At 38.9% G+C, this 21,106-nt stretch overlaps 1 long non-coding RNA gene across 3 annotated transcripts; it reads left to right on the forward strand.

Moving 5' to 3' along the window:
- The first annotated feature begins 3,385 nt into the window (after positions 1 to 3,385).
- On the forward strand, positions 3,386 to 19,318 carry LOC150039475 (uncharacterized). 3 transcript variants are annotated; one of them, XR_016534357.1, is made up of 5 exons: positions 3,386 to 3,467; positions 5,873 to 5,971; positions 7,747 to 7,855; positions 13,190 to 13,287; positions 19,224 to 19,318. It is a non-coding gene; the product is annotated as an uncharacterized LOC150039475 (long non-coding RNA). The 3 variants fall into 3 exon arrangements; XR_016534358.1 differs by having other exon boundaries at positions 13,190 to 13,246; XR_016534356.1 differs by lacking the exon at positions 19,224 to 19,318 and having other exon boundaries at positions 13,190 to 13,340.
- Positions 19,319 to 21,106: the final 1,788 nt, after the last annotated feature.

Raw genomic sequence — 21,106 nt, forward strand, 5'->3', positions numbered from 1 at the left:
TTCTCAAGGCTTAGAGCTCTAGCACTTGAGCCCCTAGCAACTCTTCCAGCTTTTTCTATGTATTTGGTCTGAGGCATTGAACCCTGTTCTTCATGCATGTTAGGCAAGCATTCTACCACTAGGCCATGCTCCCAGCCCTGTAGTTTGTATTCTGATTCTTATTTTAAAGGATAGTTTATTTTCTGTTCCTTCAAAAATGGACTGATTTTCCTTCTCTTTCCTTCTTTCCTGTCTTTATATCCAGGTATGTCTACCCTGGGTATTTCTTTTGTGTGGGTGGGATATGCTGGATCTACTGGCATGTCAGATATGATGGAGTATGTTGGGCTCACCACAGTTTCACACTAGAGCCTGCCCCTAGACCTTTTACATGACTAGTTAGGTACACTTCATTTTTTTACATATTTTCAAATGACTTATAGGCAGAATGACACACAAACACTCAATACTTAATATATACAGTTGGATAAGTTCAGAGCTAAGTAAGCATATGTGGTACATCCAAATCTACAATCTGTGTTCACAGCACATCCACCTACTAGAAGAAGAATCCCAAATGACCCTTACTGTACACTCTATTTTTATTGACAATGAAACAGATAGAGGAAAGCTTAGTTCCCATGGGTTTTCTCTGGAGACACATTCTTGACTTGTGGGAAGTTGATTTGCTTACTTACCATGTGCTGAGTATGGCTTTTCTAGAAGGAAATTTGGATACTACCAAGTTAGAGTTTATGATGGTCCCATTTTTATTGTTTTTAATATGCTTTGCTTATACTCTTGCGAACCATTTCAGTCTTCCTTAATGTTATTTTTGTTTTTGTTTTTTTGTTTTTACAGGGCTCTACCTGTAGAATGAACATGGAAGCTCTCCTTTTTGGCTTTACCAGAAAGTTATTCCAAAGCTGCTACTGCAACCTATAGAGTCAGCAGTTCTAGCTTCTGAAATGAACTGGCAGTCTCAGGGCTAAGTCTGTGTGGAGGCAAGCACTCTGCTGAATGATGAATACAACCATAAACAGCCTGGACAATGGGTAGCAGACATGTTACTGATCTGGATGATGCCTATTAATATTCTTAATAAGGACATGCAAGTGTCTTTTCAATGTATTATCAGCAAGGACTATTTTACTAGGCCCCTAAATGAAAATAGCCTCAGGGAATTGTTTCACAAAGCTTGGGGACTTGGGAAATTCTAGGAATCTATTTAGAAAGCGGAGGCTGCATTTTTGCACAGTACCAGTCTTGATTTTCTTTAGAAGGGGGAGGTATGGAGTTTCATAAATCCTTAAATCTGGTAGAAAGTACCCAAGGGCCTTGAATAGAGATGTAAGTGAACAAAGAGCATGGTTTGCATTGATCATGGAGAGAAGGTAGTGATTTTTGCAAAGGGAGATAAAGAGAAGATCAAATGCTTTAATAGTTTGCAAGGACTACGTAGAGGCCTGGATTGTGGAAGGGAAGAAAACATTAAAAGGCCCATGCAGATGATCCCATGGAAATGAAATAGAATAAAGTCAACGTTTGTAGGCAAATGTGACTTTTGCTCCTGTGTTTCAGTTAACTCTCATAACAGCTTCAGGAGCAATTTCCAGAATGTAAAAATCCAAGGGTTATTGATGGCTAATCTTAGAGATGAAAAGTGGGATTCTATTCGATGCTACCAGCAGCTGAGCCAATGTCTGATACTTACTGTAATGGGGAAGGCTGTAGAGATAATTTATTTGTAATTGAGGGGAAGGTGGAATTTGATTTGAGAGATATTACCGTCTGATAAAAGAAGTGCATGAATATAGGTTGAAGTTGGAAGTTGAGATGTGAATTTGGAAAGTTGACAATGGCAGCCAGTATAAAGAGATAGGAGAGATGTAGACAGGACCTGGGAATTCTTATGTAAAGGTCTGCTCATTCCTCCTGGAGTGAACAAGCTCCTGAAGTTTGGGGGAAGAGTTGAGAAACTGTGATGGAGGAGAAGGGAGAAGAATAAGGATGAGGGAAAAATGTTTTCAAGCAGATGTTCAAGACAGATGTAATGGCTACCTGAAATTTGGTGATGAATTTAAACAACAAAAAAGCAACATTAGTTTTACTATAGCCACATTCTATAGCTTGATTGCAGGTTTGTGTCATCATTTTTTGTTTGTTTCTTTTTACCTTTTTTTTCCTTTTTCTTACTTTCATTTTTTTTGGTGGGTCATGGGACTTGAACTCTGGGCCTGGGTGCTGTCCTTGAGCTCTTCAGCTCAAGGCTACCATCTTACCCTGGAGCCACAGCCCTACTTCCTATTTTCTAGTGATTGATTGGAGATAAGAGTCTTCTAATATTCAGTGCCTGGGCTGGCATTGAACTGCTATCCTGAGATCTCAGCCTCCTGATCTCAAGGCTAGAGATCTACCACTTGAGCCATAGCACCACTTCCAGCTTTCTTCTAAGTATGTGGTACCAAGGAATCGGGTCTTCATTACATGCTAGGCAAGCACTCTTACCACTAGGCCAAATTCCCAGACCCATTCAGACTTCTTTTATAATATAAAACTCTCAGTTTGTGTTTCTTTACCATTTTCTTATGATTAGACTGAGATTACACATTTTTATTGAATTTAGTTTCACTTTTGGAAAATTCATCTTTTAAAGGATATAATTCAATATTTCAAAACACTATTCACAGAGTTTATGGAAATACCACCACTACATCATCCCAAATCATTTTCCTCATTCCAAAATAAAATCTCGTACCTGGTATATTGTATGTATGTTTATTTGAAATAGGGAAGGGAAGATGGGAAGACAAGATGATTGGGAGGGAGTGGGATGAGGGAAACAGGGACAAAAACATGACGAGTGTCAGTATCCAAGAAGTAATATGCCTATTACCTGACAAATGTAATTGTAACTCCTCTATACATTATCCCGACAATAAAATTTCTAAAAATATTCTCAAAATTATATACTTAGGTTTTAAAAATTCTACAGATTTCAAAACCATGTAGAACTCAAAACTGAATCAGCTTTCCAACCCTAAAGGAATTTCTTTGCTGGCCTCTTGATTGGTTTTAATTCTTGGGGATCTCTTCTTTACTACCAGGTTCTCAACTTGAGCGGCGTAGCTGATGTACTGAATCAAAAGAAGATTCCCACTTAACATCCTGTTACTGAAGTGTCGTGATGAAGCAGAATAGAGCAGGCCACGGCAAGTGTCAAGTGCCGCACCCTGACCTGACTGAGTTGATCTGGAAGGAACTGTCCCAAGTGTAGGAGCGATTTGCTCTCCAATTCTGTGGAGCAGAGTTTCCATTAGACATCAGTAATAGAGCTGGAAACTGAACTGGTTGAGTGGTCAGAGTCGCCAGTGTAAATGAGGTGAAGCTGAGAGTCAAGCCCTATGAGGGATGCATAACAAATGGCTGTCACTCTGTCAGAACAAAGGACAGTACCAAGGTGGAGATCACGAGATCCTCACCACAAGGTAAAAAATGATTTCTGGGTGTGTGTGTTTAGTGGAGAATCCTTTCTAATACCTTATTTTCGGGCATTTTTTTAAAAAAATGTAACTGTGTCCTCAAGGGCTTCTTCTTCCTTAATGTCTTCCAATAATCAGTGTGTGCCTGCAGGAAGAGGACATCCATGTGTAGTCACAGAGCCTTCCCAGGGGCCAGCACAGCCATGACCCACGGACATGTCTGTTGCATGTCTAGTCCCGAGTCTCATCAGAAGTGATATCCTGTTTATTCTCTTCACCAACAGTGATGTGCTTAGAATGCTAGTCAAATTGCCGTAAAAGTCATTATTAATTTATTGCCTCTGCTCAGTTCTTGATATTCTTTTGAATAAGAGCATCTTAAAAAGAAATTCCTGTAGCCATAAACCTTGAGTATGCCTAGTTCTGACAGTTATTGTAATTTAGGAGAGTTGCTAAATCTCTGTGTAGTTATGTATGTGCACGTACATAGAGATGTAGAGACTGACACATACACACCAGAGCATGGCTGCTGCACTTAGAAAATATTATTTGTAAAGCACTAGCAGTGTGTCTTGTGATCAGGTAATGGGAATTTCATCATACCTTTTCCTTGTTCCTCCTTCCTTCTGCCAGTGCGTGTGTACATACATTTGTTATTGAGAGGGAGAGAAGGAAAGAGTCAGTGATAGACAGGGACAGACTGAAACAGAAACCCAGAGAAAGATGGAAAGCAATATCTCATCCCATTGAAAAAGCAAACTGAAACACATAGGGCTTTGTTTTCCAGGGTCAACCAATGATTTTAGAGATTTAGGTCCTGAAACTGACCATTTCTTTTAGGTAAAGTACATTGATGGATCTGAGGCTTTGCTATCAGGTAGAAGGATTTTGCAACTCGTAGAGGCTTATTTTACCTGGTGAAACAGATGTGAATGTTTCTCGCCTCTCTTGGGCAGAACTAAGTGAGGATGGATGACTCCTGGGCAGTCCCAGGCTCGTGGGGCATTCCAGAACTTTTCCCTCTTGTTTCCTCTGGGCTCTCTATCTTTATAGAATTGTTGGCTCTGTTACTGCACCTGGGCTGTTGCCGTGGTTACCGATAAAGTCCCTGGTGGGAGTCGGGGAGGAGCTGTGTTTTATAAGGGCAAATTATGCTTACATATAATTTGGAAGTTGTACAACTGAGTAGACTTGTCAAGGAATGGAAGACTGTACATCCCTTTTGTAATGACAACGATGGGTCTAGCAGATTCCTAGTTCCCTTTTTTTCTCAAATTTTTGTATGGACTTGTGTGTTCGGTAGCTTGTGACATATTGGGTGGAGTGATCTTCAAGATGGGAAACGGAAAAAGAGCCGTTTTTATTGAGATTCTGGGGGGCGAGGAGGCTGTTAGATCTGTTTTAAATGTTTTTGAGCCATTGTTGTTCATGCCTGTAATCCTAGCTCCTCAAGGTAGTAGAGATCTGAGGACTGCAGTGAGAAGCCAGATCCTGCAGGAAAGTGTGAGAGACAGTTATGTCCAAACAACCAGCAAAACCCTGAAAGTGGAGGTGTGGAATTGGTAGAGTGCCAGCATTGAGGGAAGACAGCTAAGGGATACCACCCAGGCACCAAATTCAAGCCCTAGCACCTACAAAAAATACACATACAAAAATCTTCCAGCAGATGCTAGAAATAATGTAAATCCAAAGAATTATATGTGAGCAGAAAGCCAAATGAATGAAACCTAAAGGAGATTACAAAGGTAGCCAAATGGAAGCAGATGAACTGACAGACAGTAAGTCAGTCTTCTGGGGTTGAGAGAGAGAAGTGGCCCAAGGAAGCAGAGAGCACTTTGCCTCAGGTGCTCATGTTTGAAGTCTATTTCTGGGGCACAGGGCCTGTGTGGTTTGATGGAATCACCAGGCAGGCATCACTGAAGGATGCCCATGCCATCTGTAAAGTGAGAGACTCAACCAAGCTGCCAAAGGCTTCTTTCTCATCCAAAAAAATTGTGCTTAAAGATAAATCGATTTGGATTTTTTTCTGAGCAGTTGCCGACTTGCAGTATAGCAAACATCTTCACTCACAGAAGAAGATTTGCGAGTGGAGCTACTACACAGAGCAGTGACTTACTACTCTGTGTGGGGCTTAGACTAAGGCCTGCCTAAGGACTGAAGTATTCTTCTTTTGGGTTCAGTCCTCATGTAATTCAGCACTTAAACCAAAGTCATTACTTTCCTCATAGAAGCATTTCAGGACTTGGGAGAAGGAAAATCCCAGAGTCTTGGTAAATGTCTATGAGTAGCTGTAGATCCAGATGTTCAAGAGCTCCTGGGAATCCCTTGGCAGTTGTTGACACAGTCAGTGAAGTATCCAGCCCTTTGAAGGTGGCAATACCACTTTGTCTACTTTTAACTTGTTTTTCTAGTATTGGAGTCAACTGGAGTAAAATCATTCACTCACAGGAGCATGAGCTTTTATTTCAAGAGCTGAACACTAAGCCTAGAGAGAATATGTACACAGGCAGGTATGCATACACAGCCTGTCTGTCTCTTCCTATAGTGTGCCTCTGTGCCTAAAACAAAAGGGTTCCAGGTGTGTGTGTGTGTGTGTGTGTGTGTGTGTTCAGATGTGCAAATATGTGTGTATTCCCATGAGTAGAAGATCTCTGAGTGTAGACATTTGGAAATCAGAGAGGTTTGGATTTGTGAATTGAATGTTTCTCTTATTTAGCCTTATGCTCTTAAGCAACATTAGGTCTCTCACTCATAGCTTTCTCATCCGCAAATGAAAATGATTCATCATCTTTTGCAGGCATTTTTGTGAGAATATACAGTGATTAATAAAAAGTGTCTGGTAGGTGTCTGGTGCAGAAAAAGTAACTAACAAATGTCTTAGTGCTCCTTATTTTACTTACCTTTCTTTCACCTAGCATGGAAAGACATGCTTTGAGTTTTATCATTACAAGCTAATGATGGAGAAGAAAGTAGCCCATAAAGCGGGCCTATCAGTAATGCAGACAATGAGAAATTCAGAGTTTTTGTAAAAGTAGAGTCACTTCTTTCTTGTTCTTGTCATATCCATTAACCAACATAAAGTGGTCAACCTGACCTTAGTTGGTGGCTTTTTTGGTGCTCTGCCACTTGAGCCAGGCCTCCAGTCCTATTTTGTCATATTTTGTGCCAGGATCAGGACTTGAACTCATAGTTTGGGCACTAATCTTTAGCTTTTCCCATTCATGTCTGGTGCTCTACCACCTGAGATGCAGCTCTACTTCTGGCTTTTTACAGAAAAATCTCACCAATTTTGAGATGTTGAGATGGTTTTGAATTTGGGTCCTCAGATTTCAGTCTCCTGAATAGCTATGATCACAAATGTGAAGCATTGGCCCCAGCAGTTTCAAGGTTTTGAAATTTATTTTTCTTTCATGGTAGAATCTTGCAGACTTTACTGCTGAGGTTGGGCTCAAATCACCATCCTCCAGATCTCAGGCTAGGATTACAAGAGTGAGCCCCTGGGTATCAAGCATTCTTGATTTGGTCAGAAAATCTGGAAGCTCCATGTAGCACCATAGTCAAGTACAAGTACATTTCTTGCCTCTTTATACTGCTACAACTGATTTATTGATCTTAAGTCTTGGAACGAAATCCCAAATAGGAATTATGTTCTCAAATGTCCATTCCCTCCAGATGGAAGCAAGTTACCAGCTAGTTTTTCACCTGCCAGAGCAGGTGTTTGCAGCACGCCCTATCCTCCGCAGGTGACAGCTCAGCCTGCGAAGGTTCCTCCAATTGGTTTGCAATGAGAGGCAACTCACTTAGTTCTTGGAAAGGCCTTGTATTTGGGACTCACGGCCCACTTTGACAGGGGCTCATATGTATGCCTGGTGCTCATACCTCCAGCAGCCTAGAACAGGAAGGATATGAGCTCTGTGGGCATTCTTTTCAAGCATAGTTATCATTTTGAATCTGGGAGCCCTAGGCTAAGCAGAGCTGTATCTTCAACTACAAAGAACAGGGTAAAGATGAGAGGTAGGGCAAAATAACTCATCTCTCCAGCTGTGTCGATATTAGAAGAGACAAGCCTAGAATGTTGGCTCAGTTCTCCATAGTCTTGTGGCTTGCCTGTGTGCAGGTGGGCCAGAAGTGGGGTGGAAGAGAGGTAATGGTAATAAATCATAGGCATATACAGGGAGCTGAGGTACTTGCGCTGGCACTACATTAATTCCTTGTCTTTCTTCACTGGCTACCTGAGTAATAAAAGAAACACTAGCCTTTATTAATTTTCCGTTATACCTTCCAGGCCATCTTCTGAAACCGATGCCATTCTTTGTGACATTCAGGAATGAGGACTGATGAGAAGTTTTTACAATAATCCAAGAATCTCCAATTTTTTAAAAGCAAACTCAGTGGTAAATTTTTACTTGATTTTCTTTTTTACCCTTCAGTTATTTAAAATTAAAGTTCTTTATTCATTAGAACAGAACTCAGGGCCTGGGTACTGTCCCTGAGCCTTTTTGTGCTCAAGGCTAGTGCTTTTCCACTTGAGCCACAGCCACTTCTGTTTGTTGGGTAGTTAATTGGAGATAAATTTCTGCCCCAGCTAGTTTAGAACAACTATCTTCAGATCTCAGCCTCCTGAGTAGCTAGGATTACAGGTGTCAGCCACTGGCACCTGGCAGTTACAAAAAAGTGGTTTAACCTGATACATATGAACATAAAAAATATAGTCATCAATGAACTGTCACAAAATATTCCCATTTATATATACCCCACGTAATGCTTAAATACAGCTAAGCATATGTGCCTTCTCAAACATTTATCATTACCTATTTTTAAATTTATTTTACTGTTGGGGTGATGTACAGAGGGGTTACAGCAGTTACATTTATCAGGTAGTGGGTACATTTTTTCTTGAACATTGTTACCCCTTCCCATGTTTTTCTCCCACTTTATCATTACTTTTTTTTATATCCCTGGGGCTTGAACTTGGCCAGGGTGCTGTCCCTGAGCGCTTCAGCTCAAGGCTACTACCCTACCCTTGAGCCAAGCCCTACTTCCCATTTTCTAGAGGTAAGTAGGATATAAGAGTCTCAGGTCTTTTTGTGCCCAGGCTGGCTTTGAACATTGATCCTCGGATCTCAGCCTCCTGTGAGGCTAGGATTACAGGCCTGAGTCACCGTGCCTCCCTACTTTATCATTATTTTATATTGAAGACTTTCAAAATTTTCTCTAGTGTCATTCTGAAATACATTATTGTTATCTATAGGCTTTCAGTAAGTTTTGTTGAATGAACAAACATATCAATTTTTTGCCTGTTTCACGTGTAACTATTACTTGTTCTCTAATATGTACCTGATCTCTGATACTATTGTTAAAGACTCTTAGAATTCACTGAAGAAATAGATATAGGGAATTCTCCAAGATCATTCAAATGTGTATGAAGGAACAGTATGAACTGAAATCTGCTCTCTACGTCTGTTTCTTGCCCAGCTGGCTTCTCTCTAAAAAAGGACAATCAACTCTTCTGTTCTGAATCCTACAATATGCTACTCTTGTTATCACTTAGTACCACTGCCTCACCTAAGCCCTATCCATTTGTCACACAGGTTCTATTGACCAGTCCCTTTAATTCTCTCAAACTGTAGTTGTCAGAACTGGTGTCAGATATGGGCGTTAAAACCCAATTAACATGACTTGAAGTCCATCCTTTTTAATTAGTAGCCAAACCCATTATATCTTCGAATGTTTCTTCTTTATATCTGAGAGTATACATAATAATTGCTAGCTCTAGCTTGTTGAGAAGCTGAAGAGTTCACATGCATTCATCTGAACTCCTTATTCATGAACATCTGAACACACATGTATGTATGTAGGCACAGAGAGCATACGCAGGTGCCTGGCCAGCGGTAAGGTATGCCTGTAATCCTACCTACTAAGAGGGCTGAGATCTGGAGGATCCATATTGGGAGCTAGCTTAGGCAGAACAGTCCATGAGACTCCATCTTCAAAATAACCAGCAAAATGCTAAGCTGGATGCATGGCTTAGATTATAGAGAATCAGCGGAACCAAGTGTGAAGCCTTGAGCTCAGACTCCAATACAGGTCCTCTAAAATGCATTCTCATCTCAATTTTCTTTATTCTTGGGCATCAGCTCCATCCTGGACCAGAATACTTTATTTATAAGTGAAATGAACCCTGTTTAAACTCCTATGGATGAACACATGTGGATGTGGGATGCCAAGGGGTAGAATTGATTCAGATATAAATAGATTGAAAGTATTGAATTATGGCTGGAGATGGAGAGGTACTGTTAATGGGTGCTGTTGACTCTCAACCTATAATCCCAGGTACTCAAGAGGCTGAGATCTGAGGATTGTGATTACAAGCCAGCCAGGACAAGAAAGTCCCTGAGACTTTTATTTCCAATTAACCAGAAAAAAAAACACACCCAAAAAAACAGAAGTGGTGCTGTGCCTCAAAGTGGTATAGTGCTAACCTCAAGCAAAATAGCTCAAGTACAGTGCTTAAGCTCTGAGGTCAAGCCCCAAGACTGGCTTAATACACAATTATAATCAGAAGCACAAACATATTGTGGGGATGGTGAGTGTTCCTTCTCTCTAACGTTACCTCTAGCTTTTGCACATGTGCCTGTTGGCTTATATCTGGGTTTTTCTTAAGAATGTATCTTCACCACTGAGGCAGTGATAAGTCTAAAACTAATAAACCCAATCTATGAGCAGCATCAAGCTTCTTTCCCGAAAACTTCAGGGAGCATTCTAAAAGTTGATCTAGACATGTTGTGGTTGAGTGACCTGGCCAGCCATTTCCCACTGACACAGGTCAGAGAAGCTTGGTTCTAGAACTCACGCTTTGATTTTGGAAGTGATTTTAGTGTAACCACATATGTAGGATGAGAGAGTGGGAGAGAGAGGCTTTCCAAAGAAAAAATCAGTGCTCAAATGCTGCAAACAAAAAAAGAATGAGCTGATGGTTCATGCCTACCAGCTACTCAGGAAGCTGAGATTCGAGGATCATAGCTCAGTGCCAGCTCGGGTGGAAAAGTCTGGAAACGTTTTTTGTTTTAAGAAGTGACATGATTTCCTACTATTTGGGTTTTTTTGGGGGGGGAGTGTAGGGGTTGTCCCATGGTTTCTGTGCTTTCCCTTCCCCTCCCGAATCACATAAACTTAAATACAAGGACAAAAGTGGAGAAGTTAAAAAAAAGAAAAGAAACAGTGACAAAGTTGGGAAGAAACAGAAAATAAACAACCACAAAAAGCCACTCTAGTTTCCACTTCTTGGAGTTGATTTCAGCAAACATTATTTTATATGATTATAAGCACCTAGCTACTGAGCCGGCATGATCCTCTCCTGAAAATATCCTCCTTTGTGCGAATGTTTAGAGTCCTGTTTTATCATGTCCAGCTGTTATTTTTGTCTTTTACTTTTCATTGAATTTACTTTTAGGGGTATAGGCACATTTTAATTATTACAAATGAGGGAAACCATGCAACCTACACTTCTTCGGGTCTGGCTTATTTCACTTAATATAATGTTTTAACATCTCTAGAGAAAGAAAAGAAATGAAAATCAAGAAAATATTGCAATTCCACTTCACCCCAGTTACAGTGGCCCTCATCAAGAAAACTAGCAATAGGAGATGCTGGTGGGTATGTGGCCAAAAGGAAACACTACTGCATTATTGGTTGGAATATAAACTTGTTCAAGCATTCTGGAAAAAAAAGCAGTATGGTTCCCTGAAAAAGTAAACATAGAGCTTTCCTATGATACAGCAACCCCACTCCTGGGCACTCCAATTGGCAATAAAACAGGTCACACTAAAACGACCCCAGCACAATCATGTTTATTGCAGCATTGTTTACCATAGCTAAGATATGGAATCAACCCAGATGCTCCTCAATGGAAGAAAATGAGATGGTACATATACACAATGGGCTTTCATCAGAAAGAATGACATTGACCATTTGTAAGGAAATCAAAAGTCTGAGAGACTCTTAATTCTAATTGACCAATAGATGGGGGAAGAGTTTGTACCTGAACTGGTAGAGTGGCAGCCTTGAGTGAAGAAGGCAAATGAGATTACAAGGCCCTGAGTTCAAGTTCTGGGCCCAGCACAAAAGAGAGAAAGAAACAATGATGACAAAATATTAGATTATACATCTAATGATTCTATCCAGTTTTGACATTTTGTCTTCTGTGTGTGACATCTGGGCCATTTTTTGAGGGACTTTTGTTTTTTGTTCTTCTCCATTTTGTTCATGTAAGTTTTCTTTCCTCTGAGACTAGAACTTCAGAAACCAGATGCTTTCTTTGGGAAAAATGAGACACACTCAGAATGAACAATCATACTTTACAGCCCATTGTAGATTTAAGTATTCCTCCTGCAATATCACCACCACTGTCATCATCACTACAATTACTACCATCCTCATCATCATAACTGTCACAATCATCACCATAATCATTACCATCAAACAGAGCTTTGTTAAGAATTTAAGAAGTAGCAGGCTCTTTGGCAAATGCCTTTATACATGATTTTATTTTCTCTTCACAATGAAACACTATCGCTTTTTTGTCTTCTTAATGGGTATGTTTATTTCTAGTCATTTTGTACATTGAAAAGAGATTATTGTCTGAGGTCACAGTGAATTAAAATCAAAGTTTAAGTTGGATTTTCTCAACTCTCAGCTCCATTATATTGAACTACTATGCCCCACTGCATCCCAAAGCATTTTAATACTAGTAATACTGGTTTAACTATTTATTAATTGATCAATTAATACTAATTTTAATTTTAATATTAGTTTCCTGTATATTAGCATATTTTTTCCTACCTCTTACTTTAGAGCCTGAGATGGCAGTTCAAAGCCAGCCTGAGCAGGAAAGTCTAAGAGACTCTTATTTCCAGTGAACAAGCAAAGCACCAGAAGTGGAACTGTGGCTTAAATGTAGGGTGCTGGCTTTGACCATAAAAGCTCAGGGACAGTCCCAGGCCCTTGGCTCAAGCCTTAAGACAATTCAAGTAAACAAGAGGATTGGGAGGAGGTGGGGGAGGGAAAGGTAGTCAAAAACATGAGAAGGTGGATCAATCTTTGAGAAACAATGCACCTGCTACCTGGCAAATGTAACTGTAACCCCTCCATACATTACCCTGACAATAAAAAAATGAATAATTTAGATTCCTGACCTTTATCCAGGAATATGGAGTCAAAATCTCTTGGGAAAAATAATCTATATCAGTAAAACTATTGTATATCCGGTAATATCTGAGAGCTCACTTTTTAGGAAAGACGAGGATGCTCTGTCTGCATGGCTACTTTTGGTCACTTCCTTATACTAGTTCTTGCAAAAGCCATAGCTTTGATAGGTTCATGAATAAGACATCAGTGAAATAAAAGAAAAGCCCTTGGAGAAAGGGAAGCCATAAACAGGCATGGCAAAATTCAAGTAAAGTAATGAGATTGCAATGATCTGTGCTTGTAGGGTATAGAAAGCACTAGCTTATCTGTGAAAGCTCTAAATTAAGCCAGAATTTGGCGTAAGTGGCTCATTCCCATCCTTCAGTGTAGATGCATGCTCCTTCCTTACTGATCTCATGCTAGTTGATATTGTGCTTCACCAGGGACTGGTGAAATGTTTTAGAAATCTGAGGAAAATCATACTATGGTACACTTGTTACAGAAATCTCATCTCTTTTCTTCTGAACTTCTCATTCTCCTAGGTGTGTCCTTTATGAAGATTTCTGGAGAAGTTAGTACGAAGACTTTTCTCTGTCAAGGTACTGAGGCATCTCCTACAAATGTTGAAATACTACATCAGGTGCTTCAATGTCTTTATGCTTCAGCAATGAAATCTTTTAATTCCACCTCTAATGCATATTTTCTTTTTCTAAAGCTTCTTGGTAGACTCTAATATAAAAATGAATACATACTCATTAAAAGATATGGAAAATAGAGCAAATTAGAGAGGCAAAATATAGCATGGGTAATCCTACCCCCTACAGAACTGCTGCTAATATATATTTCATTTCTACAATTTCATTATGAATAGCTTTTAATTTGCTTTGTTTACATTACATAGTGGTATTTATGCAGCATATGCAGTTTTCTATCCTTTAAGTATAAAATTATAATGATAGCATAGCAAGGCTTTTCTCCCATGTTATTATAAGCAGTTCATAAATATCAACTATGAATACTAAAGTTGATTTAATCATTTCTGTACTATTGGACATTGAGGTTGTTTGCATTATTTGAGTGATGCTGTGATGAACATCTTTGTAAATAAAACATTTCCCACATGGGGGAAAATTGTTGCTTTGCATAGTTGTCATAAAAATAGAGCTACCATGTTCATGTATATAAATCACTTTTGCCAGTTGCTGATGAAGGCAACTTCATATAAAGTATAGACAGGTACCCTGTCCACCAGACAGTCCACTGCCACCTACAGGAGGATTGTCTCAGTAACTTTATTAGATGTTTTCCAAGATGGATGGATAATGCCTTGAACTCCATAAATCAATCACAATTTGCAAAATCATAGTGGCATATATATTTGGGTATAAATATAAATATAAATATAAAAATATATCCCAGGTTCCAAATTCCTTTTAAAACTTTATAGAAATTTATTCTCTTAAAAATAACATCTGAGGGCTGGGAGTTTAGCCTACCTATAGAGTACTTGCCTAGCATGCATGAAGACCCAGGTTCGATTCCTCGGTACCACATACATAGAAAAAGCCAGAAGTGGTGTTGTGGCTCAAGTGGTAGAGCCCTAGCCTTGAGAAAGCCCAAGGACAGTGCTCAGGCCCTGAGTTCAAGGCCCAGGACTGGAAAAAATATATAATGTCTGAGTTACACCATTCATCTTAGTCGGCATGGAGAATTCTTCTGACTTTATGAAGGAGATGATACTTCATTGATGTAGATTCTAGCTGATTAATGAGGTTTTAAATTATTACTTTATTCGTTTTACATTTCTCTAAGGAATAACAACATAATTCTCTCTTCTTACTAGGGAGATGTTTTCTTTTCCCAACTAAGAAATATTAGGCATACTTGATAACTGGGGCCAGATCTGGCTCCCACACAGGCAGAAGGTGTCTTGTGGCACATGCTCAAGATCTGTGCTTTCAGTCTCTGTGGTGAGAAGCACATGCAATTAGTTCATTCTGTTTCTAATGTAAAGAAATAGTCTGGCTTTCCCTTGTTTGGTGAGATGTGGGTGCCTTCTGAGGGATCCACAGCCTGAGTAAGTCTTCCCTTGAGCTTCATCTAGGGACACAGTGGAAGAGTGTGGTAGCACAGTAAAGCCAGCTGTAGACTTATACGTTCCCAATAGCCAAACCCACTGCTGAGAAAGATGGCCACAATGTGCTTATGCATCTTTCGGGAAGCCCTGCCCCATCACAAAACCAGGTCAGCTCCTTTCCAGCTATACAATGAGGATTTCTCAGTTCATTTTTCAAGAGGCGAAATACTCTGGTACTCCTGTAAGTATCATACACTGGTTGAGTGTATGATGATGGAACTATTACCTATCAGGCCATTATCAGGTATTTTCCCAATATAATTTTATTTACTTAACATTTGAATGTATAGGATATTTAGAGGTCACGGCCTTGCAGCTTTAAAGGATCAGAGTGAGATCTGCAGCTGCCAGCCCTTTCCATCAACAACATGGTATTTAAAGGTGCGTGCGTGTGTGTGTGTGTGTGTGTGTGTGTGTGTGTGTGTGTGTGTGTGTGTGTGTGTGCGCGCGCGCGTGCTATACTAGAGGCTCAGAAACTGTAGGCTTTGGGTAGTTGAGGCATTGATGAGAGAGGGCAAAACCAAGAATGGAGACAGGCAAGATGAGTCATAAGACACAATGTACAGGCTGAAAATGGAACCAGAAACCTTGAAGGGATGAGTAAGGTTGGGATAAAATGGAGAGGGAGAAGAATGATAGAAACTGTGACACCGGGGCCAGGAGTGTAACCTAGTGGTAGAGTGCTTGCCTTGTATGTCCTGGGTTAGATTCCTCGGTACCACATACACAGAAAAAGCAGGAAGTGGTGCTGTGGCTCAAGTGGTAGAGCACAAGCCTTGAGACAGTGTCTAAATTTCAAGTCCCAGGACTGGCAAAAAAAATCCCAAAAGCATGACATTTATCAAGAAATATTGTATAAATAAGTTCACATGTGGAGTAGAAACTCCTTTTCACAACTACTTAAAGATAGTTAAAACATGATCAAAATAAACGCAAATGTAAAACAATAAATATAAAAGTAAAAAATACAAAGAGGCTTTTTTCCCTTTAAAAAACAAAACAACCAATAAAACAACAGCAAAAACAATTTCTTCATGAATCTAACTAGGCTGGGGTCAGGGGAAAAATGATGTAAAAGTTCAAGAAGTTTCTGGCCTTCTCTTCCTCCCAAAATAGCCATTTTTCTGCTGAAAAAAATTTCAGCTGTCATTCCATCCATCAATAGTTGACCTAGGTGAAGACCCAACTGAAGCAGTACCTGGTCCCTGATATAAGCCCATTCTGGCTCTGTTCAGATTTCTAGGTGCTGCTTTTGCTCTAGGCAAGCTCCAGGATTGTTTTAGGTTAGAATGAGTCTGGAAGGAATGGAGGATGAAATATCAATCAGCCCTGTTCGCTATCCTAAGAAACTTGTGACAGTATTGATGTTTCATGAGACAAAATATAGGAAGGAAGAAGCCCCACCCTCTGCTTGGACAGTTACTGAGGCCAACATGAGACAAGGCATCCTTGAGATGCATAGTGCCCAGGCTTAGCAGGTGCCCAGGTCTGGCAGAATCTTTGACAGCTTAATTGTGTTCTTACTCAGTCACCCACAGCTAATGCATCTTCTTGGCAAAGCAGGTGTCTTCCATAAGGCACACCACGGGGCGGATTGTTATAAGAGCCTGCCTAAGTATGCTCTAAATTGTCCCTGAACCAGTGATGATAAACCAAATAGCTACAAATTTATTGAAATGTGAGCTGTCCAAGGGAAGACTTTGACTTGGAGAGCAGAATAGAGTATAAGGTTTGGAGGGGTAGGACAGGAATGGAGGCAAGTCTGAAAGGTAGAAAATTTCTCGATCCTTTCATTTTTCCCAAATTCGTCTTCTAGCCTTTTCAAGTCCTAGCCATTGTATAGATGCTGGGAGTTTTCCTTTATTTTTTACTAAAGAATTTATTAACATTGATTTTTACATATTTCAAATGATGTGTTTGACAAACAAGTATTCAAGAAGGGAATCTCTATGTATATTCACGGGCACTTACTTTTTGGAACATAATCAAAATTAGGCGAAGGGTTTGTATATCATAGATACATATTAATCTATGTAATAAAACATTATGTCTATAGAGTCATAAGTTTTTATGTCTATGTAGTTGAGTTTTTATTTCCAGTACCATGTCCATAGCACTGGGTACACAAATATTGAGTCCTCGCTCTTGTGCTGTTTGGATCTAATAGTCACATATTATTTTAGGATACCATGTGCCGTTTGTTCCTTTGGTCTTGACTTGTCTCACTCAACATGATTTGCTCTAGATTCATCCATTTCCCTGCAAATGCCATTATTTTACCTTGTCTGTTGGCTATGTAGAATTCCATTGTGTGTGTGTGTGTGTGTGTGTGTGTGTGTGTGTGTGTGTGTGTGTGTGTGTATACCGCATTTTCTGTATCCATTCATCTGCAGTAGGGCATCTGGATTGTTTCCATCTCCTGGATATTGTAATAGTGCAGAGATGAACATAGCTGAGCAGGTGTCCTTATCATATCTTGGGTTATGATGTTAATGATAGGTGCCCAGAAATATTATGGTGGGATCGTAGGGAAGGTCAATTTTCAGTTCTTTAAGAAACCTCCAAATTGCTTTCCAGAGTGGCTGATCTAGCTTACAATCCCACCAGCAGTGCAGTAGAGTTCCTTTTTCTCCACAATCCTGCCAGCATCTGTCATTGTCTGAGTTCAAAATCTTGGCCATTCTTGTTGGGGTAAGGTGGTATCTTAAGGTTGTTTTTATTTGCATTTCCTTTATGACCATGGATGATTAACATTTTCTCATATGCTTTTCTGCCATTTTATTCTCTTCTTTTGATAAGTCTCTCTTTAGTTCCCTTGCCCATTTAGTGAATGGTTTGTTGGGTTTGGGAGGGATTAGTTTCTTGAGTTCCTTGTAGATACTGGATATTAAGTATTTGTCTGATGAATTATTGGTATATATCTTTTCCCAGTTGGTTGGCTGTCTCTCTACTTTAGTGTCTATGCTTTTATCTGTGCAGCAAGTTTTTATTTTTAGGTAGTCCCATTTATTGAGTCTCTCTCCAATCTGTTGTGACCCTGGGATTCTGTTCAGGAATCTTTTGCCTGTGCCTATGAGTTCCAGTGTCTCTCCTATTCTATCATGTAGCAGCTTCATGGTTTCTGGTCTGACATTGAGGTCTTTGATCCACTTTTAATTAATACTTGTGCATGGCGAAATTCTAGGGTCAATTTTTAGTTTTCTGCGTGTGGCTGCCCAGTTTTGCCAGCACCTATAATTGAATAGACTATGTTTGTTCCAGTGTATATCTTTGGCTCCTTTGTCAAATACAAGTTGCCTATAGGTATGTGGTTCTATTTCTGGATCTTCTATTCTGTTCCATTAATCTTCTGGTCTATTTTTGTGCCAATACCATGCTATTTTTGTTATTGTGGCTCTATAGTAGAGTTTGAAATCTGGTATTGTAATACCACCTGCATTGCTCTTTTTGCCTAGAATTTTTGGCTATTCTAGGTCTTTCCTTTTTCCATGTGAACCTTTGGATTGTATCTTCTATTTCAGTAAAGCATACCTTTGGGATTTTGATGGGGATTGCATTAAATTTTTATATCAACTTTGGCAGTATAGCCATTTTCACTATGCTGGTTCTCCCTACTCATGAGCATGGGATGTCTTTCCATTTCATAGTGTCCTCTTTAATTTATTTGTTGAGCTTTTATGGTTTTCATTAAATAATTTCTTTATATCTTTGGTTAAGTTAATTCCTAAGTATTTCTAAGAACCAACTTTTTGATTTATTAATTTTGTGTATAGTGGATCTTATTTCAACCTCTGATATTTCTGATTTTATATTTCTTATTTCTGTCCTTCTAGTTGTTTTAGAATTAACATTTTCTTGCTCCTCTAGGTGTTTCAGGTTTTTTTAGGTTATTTACATGCTCTTCTGTCTTTTTAATATGTGCTCCTAGTGCGATAAATTTGCCCCTCAGAACTGCCTTTGCTGTGTCCCATAAGTTCCTTTGTGATGTCTCTTTATTGTCATTACATTCAAGAAAGTTTTGAATTTCTTCTTTGATCTGATCTGTAACCCAGGAATTAATCAGAAGTGGGTTGTTCAGCTTCCAATTATTTGAATGTTTTTTGACTTTTACTGCATTGTTCAGAACTAGTCTGACCCCACTGTGATCAGATAGAATGCATGGGATTATATCAGTCATCTTGTATCTTCTTAAGTTTTCTGTATGAACTATTATACGATCAATTTTGGAGTATGTTCCATGTGCTGCTGAGAAAAATGTAAAAAGTTTCGGCGTTGGATGGAAGACTGTGTATATCTGTTAAGCCTAGCTGGGCTATGGTGTCTTTTAAGTCGATGGTGTCTTTGCCTAACTTTTGTTGAGCTGACCTGTCTTTTTAAACACATTTTACCATTTCTTTTACTAAATACATTTCTATTTTTTCTTTAAAAAATAAAAACAGAGAGAATATTGTCCTATCAAAAACAAACTTCATGAAATTTGGAAAGTAAAAAAGAAGAGGGAAGAGAAATATTTGCCAGAATCTTACTACCCAAAGATAAGAAATAATAGCATTTAAATAAATTTCTTTTCATTTTTTCTCTGCCTGCTTTTTCCTAATTACCATTTTTTATTCGACAGTTGGTTTTGCATTATGGGTTATTACCATCTCGTTATAAACAATTTTAGTGACTCATAATATTGCAGCAGATGGGAATAATAAAAATTGCCTAGCAATTGTTGAATATTTAAGTTATTTCAATAATCATTTTCATCAATAAGTTAGAATATAAGAAATATCTCTGTAAATAAATATGTCTCCGTATTTAGAAATATTTCTGGAGAATAGAGTATGAAAAGTATAATTATGGCATCAAAGTATGTAAATGTACCTAATAGGGTTTCTTCCTTTCAAATCCTCCATCTGATAGAATCGTACTTGTAAGGCCAGCATAAAGAACAAAGAAATTACCTATGCTTGCACATATAGGTAATCACATGAAACCTCATAACAAAAAAATCAAAGCAGCATCTCCAAGTTCATTAAGTTCTGTGAGATTCCACTGAAATAAATAAAATAATATACTTGTTTCATAGAATACATACTGTTCACATATAACTTACCCAGTCACACCTATGATAGATTGTTTAGGAGGAATTTTTTATAGTTTCAAATATCTATATATTTTAAAAGTGAAAATATAAATATAGTTATTTATTTATGAAATTCAAAGAACAACAGTATATCATGGTAAACTAGGAGGATGTTAGAAGGAATGACTAAAAATAGGATTAAATAGTTAAATAGGTGATTACAGAGGGTTCACAGTTATATGTTAAGGTAATGGGTACATTTCTTATTGAACAGTGGTACCCTCTCCTTTGTTTTCTCCCACTCACCAACACTCCTCCTTTCCCCTAAAATTGTAAAGTTTATTTCCAACATAGTGTCATCTGAGTCTTGCTTTTCCACTGGTTCACCTTTTGTTTTTCATCTCATCGTTTTGTTATTCTCCTTTCCTTCCCCAAATCAGATAAATGTATATACAAAGCACAGAGTACCAAAACAAACAAACAAACAAAAAAAAACATTTGCAGGGCTGGGAGTTTGGCCTAGTGTAGAGTGCTTGTCTAGCATGCATGAAGACCCAGATTCAATTCCTCAGTACCACATACATAGAAAAAGCCAGAAGTGGTGCTTTGGCTCAAGTGGTAGTGCTCTAGGCTTGAAAAATTCCAAGCACAGTGCTCAGGCCCTGAGTTCAAACCCAGGACTGGCAAAAAAAACAAACAGTGGCAAGAGGGGATAAACCAAAGGAAATCAAATGAAAGAGAAAAGAAATAATTTCACACAATGCATTAAAACAAAAAAGAAAAATACGTAACTGTCCTCCACCCAAATACTCTCTTTTTTCTATCTCGGAGTTCATTTTGATTAACACCATATTATATGATCATATGTACGTAGCTATTGAACTATATAAGTAATCCACTGAGTATGTAATCCTCTGCTGGGACCACCCTAGACAGATACTAATAAAAATAAGGGAAACCTTGGAACCTGTGTTTCTTTGGATCTGGCTTAGATCATTTAATGTGATTTTTCCCCCAAGCCTTTCCATTTCCTTAGGAATGTCTATGTCATTTTTTTTCTGATGGAAGCATAGAATACCATTGTGTATAAATGTCACATTTTCTGATTCATTCATTCACTGAAGGGCATCTGGGTTGAGTCCATTCTTAACTATGGTGAATTATGCTGCAATGAACATGGTTGTGTTTGTAGCCTAAGGTTGGCCTTAGTTGTGATCATTTGGGTAAATGCCCAGGAGTGGGATTGCTGGA

This window comes from Megascapheus bottae, unplaced genomic scaffold (assembly GCF_031878675.1).
Source record: "Megascapheus bottae isolate mThoBot1 unplaced genomic scaffold, mThoBot2.hap1 HAP1_SCAFFOLD_139, whole genome shotgun sequence".
NCBI lineage: Eukaryota > Metazoa > Chordata > Mammalia > Rodentia > Geomyidae > Megascapheus > Megascapheus bottae.